The 3,865-nt window shown below is 38.7% G+C and overlaps 1 pseudogene; it reads left to right on the top strand.

Moving 5' to 3' along the window:
• Positions 1-1,215: 1,215 nt before the first annotated feature.
• LOC103597410 lies at positions 1,216-3,593 on the top strand (annotated as a pseudogene).
• The last annotated feature ends 272 nt before the right edge of the window (positions 3,594-3,865 follow it).

The raw sequence follows: 3,865 nt of genomic DNA, 5'->3' as shown, positions 1-3,865 counted from the left end.
ATAGAAGGGTTCCCTTTTCCCCACATCCTCACCAGCATTTGTTATTCTCAGTCTTTTTAATAATGGCCAGTCTAAACTGGGGTGAGGTGATATCTCAGTGCAGTTTTGATTTACATTTCTCTGATGACTAGTGATGCAGAGCATTTTTTCATGTACCTGTTGGCCATTTGTATGTTTTTCTTTGAAAAGTGTCTATTCATCTCCTTTGCCCATTTTTAAATTGGATTATTTGTTTTTTCACTATACAGTAGTTTGACTTTGTATATTCTGGGTATTAATCCCTTGTTGGATGTATAGTCTGCAAATATTTTCTCCCATTATGTAGGTTGTCTTTCCACTCTGTTGATTGTTTCCTTTGCTGTGCAGAAGCTTTTTAGTTTGATTTAATCCCATTTATTTATTTTTTCTTTTTTTCTTGTGCTTTTGGGGTCTTGTTCATAAAGTCTTTGTCCAGCAAATGTTACTTGTCTGTAAGTTTGATTCTTTAGAGGCTTGTTTATCTTTTTTAGGATACATCTAGGTTAGAATTTACTCTAGTGTTTGTTTAATGTTACTATTAAGACTTCATCCCAATGGGGTCTTTACTGAAAGTTCCATGTACTAATTGGGATTTCTCACTCTGGATGATAGAAACTCTGGTTTGTATGAGCTTCTGGAATTGTTTGACTTATAGTCCCTTGATTATTGTTCTCTTTCTAGCAGTTGCTATTTTCCCTGCCTCATGAAATTTTATTCTAAGCAATCACAGCAAAGTACTTAGGTGATCTCCGTGCAGATTTCTACATGACTGCCTCTCATGTCATGTTGTGTTTGAAGGAGACAGCCTTCCATTGCGTAGCTTTGTATATTGACCAAGACATGCAAGTGTTATGGTATCAGGATGCATGAATAGTTGAAATTGATGAATTGCAAGGTATTTTTGTTGAAAAGAACATGATTCACAATGGCTCATTGATTGCAAGTGCCCTAATCATTTCTCATATTCAGGTTGGATCTATTGGAAATTGGGGCTGTAATGTCCAGACCAAATGTGGGAACAATACAAGAACTGTTGGTATTGTGGTATTAGAAACCTCTGCACAGTACTGTCCTCTGGAGGGGGTGTTAAACAAAAATGTTGGTTTCAGATGACCTAGAACGTTGGCAGGCATTACTGCATATCTACAGCGTACTTGGAGTATCCATGGTAGTGGGATATATACCGAAAACTGATAATATGCAAATGATGTCACTAGCGTTCTTTATATGTTGAATCAGATATCCCTCAATCTTCCAAATGTTGTGTCAAAAGCTTGACAATTACTGGCTTACACTGTGGAAACAGCCAACTTTTCCAACGAAATGGATACTATATTTGTGGCTGGAATGATAGAAAAATTTGGAAGATTTAACAAAGGAGAAAAACCAAAAGAGCTGGGCGTTGTGATGGTTGACATTGTAGATAACATCATGTTGGCTGATGAGGGTGTCCTATGACTGGCACAGAGGGAAGCTAAAGTCTCTAATGGAACTGTCCAGTGTCTAAAGCACATTACTACATACCATCCAGCCAATGGAGCTCGTTCAGCGTATTCATCCAATATTGCTCTGAAAACTTATGTCATTAAGGCTGCTGGATTCTCTGGGATGACCTATCCTGTGGTATAGAAAGTGGAAGCCTCTGACCATACAGAACTTTCTGGTTATGGGAGGCAGGATTGAGACAGAAATCTAGACAAGAAACTGAGATTTAAGTGCAATGTTTCAAATACATTTTCAAGTCTGGCACCAAAGAATACTATTGTGGAGGATTCTATTCCACTTCCTCCTTCCTTTTTCTCACCAAAGCAAAAAAGAGTAGTTACACCAACTGATGACTCTCTCTATAATCTTCAGCTCATTGCATTCCTCAATGGAAAGCTCTTTCCAGCCAATGAAAATTGAATAAATTTGGCTGATGATGGAAAGTGGTTACCCCCATAATTCTCACCAAAATAGATGGTGTGAATGTAGATACTCGCCACATCCCTGTTGATGTGACAGTGCATTGAATTGTGCACAGAGCAGATGCCATCACAGCCCAGTGGGATTACAATTTGCTGAACAGATAAGGAAGCTATAAGTGAGATGGCTGCCATATACTCTACTCAGATGTAAATATCACTGAGATTCAGTGCTATTCCCTTAGTAACTATGCAGTTTTAATGGATTTGACAGGATTTTAGCTTTCTTATTGACTCATTTATAGATATTTGAGTGGTTTGTACTATTGCTATCATTCTCCTCTTATGCCTCTCAGCCATCACTGTCAGTTATGTGTACCATCACAGTTTGATAAGATTCAGTTTCATGAGCTGGCACATGCTTGTGAACTTGTGCTTTTGTATTTTTCTGAACTTGTGTAATCTTCACAGGAGGAATAACCTAAACCAGAAATGCCAGCATCTGCCAAACAGTTGGGATAATTCTTCATAATTCTTGCCACAATACTATGGGTGGGAGTGACAGCTCGAAATATCTATAAATGAGTCACTAAAAAAGCTAAAAGATGCCAGGATCCTGATGAACTGCCACTTTCACCAAGACCAATGCTCAGGTCTTACCTGGCTGATGGTGTTACCCTGTCATAGTTTGTGGAATAACAGCAGCAGCAAACAGGAATTATGGCTGTCAGATAAATGCACCCTACTGCCGGATGGCCTGAGAACCCTTCTCAGGAGTCTTCTACTGATCTGCCAGCTTCATCATTTTCATAAACTGGAGGATGTCAGGCTTGCATAGACAACAATGTGGTGTCCAAGATGGAGCTCATGTTCAGGGCAAGGCAACATCAGCCCCCCAACTCAAGTGAGATGGAAAGGGAGGCAGCAAAGTGCACCAATGGCAGTGCAGAGTCTTCATACACAAACAAAAGTGCTTCAAGCTTCAAAAATTCCTCCCAGGACTGCAAATTAATAAACTTGCCGGCTGCTTCTTCTCGGTGCCATATTAATTCTTTACCTTTGAACTCCACAACTGAGCTTGTTGTCTGACAACATTTGATGGATAATGATATTAAAATGCACATGGCACCTTTAGTTAAGTTCAATTTCAAACAAACATGCACCCAAGCCACTAACATAAAAGCAGAACTAAAGGACACCAGGCAAGCAGACTCATGGTCCTAAGAGAATATGCATATGATGTCCCAACAAGTGTGGAAGAAAATGTGCAAAATGGCTTTTCTAAAAGTCGCCTGGGCAATAACAGGGAATCTGAGGAGGTGAAGAGTTTATTTAGCCTAAAAAGAAAGACAGTACATTCCTCCAACCCCGACAAGATAGCAAGACAGCAGTGACGCTTACAGCACACTTCCCAAAAGCAGCAGAAATTTTGAAAAACGTGTTTCAACTAGGAGTAAAAATGATACATTAAGGAAGCCAACTGTAGTTGAACTTGAAAGTCAGCAGAAATCTTATGGCCCCAACTTGGCCATTCAGAATGGACCAATTAAAAGCAATGGGCAGGATAGACCCTTGCTCAGTATGGATAGCACTGGCAATGTTAGGACTGGATTATGGAAACATGAAACTACATATAGCATTGCTGGGCTTCCTAGGCAGAAATTCACATAAACATTGGTATTCACATTCCTTTAAATTATGAACATTTTAAAAAGTAAACTGTTTACAGCCACCTTAGGGATTCAAAAGAATTTTGAATGAACTTTTAAGTTTCAGGTTTTTATATCCCCAGATTATTGCTTTTCTTTTTTAGGAATTAAAGAAACAAAAACAAAAAAAACCTTTAAAAGATTGTTTTCATTGTCAAAGCACCACAGGACATTTTGGAAATATGGAATGTAATTTTGTGGAACCTGTACTATTTACTTAACATTTCAGTCTTA

This window comes from Galeopterus variegatus, unplaced genomic scaffold (genome assembly GCF_000696425.1).
Source record: "Galeopterus variegatus unplaced genomic scaffold, G_variegatus-3.0.2 Scaffold2307, whole genome shotgun sequence".
Taxonomy (NCBI): domain Eukaryota; kingdom Metazoa; phylum Chordata; class Mammalia; order Dermoptera; family Cynocephalidae; genus Galeopterus; species Galeopterus variegatus.
The sequence above is the reverse complement of the archived record's forward strand: the minus strand, read 5'-3'. Positions and strand labels throughout refer to the sequence as shown.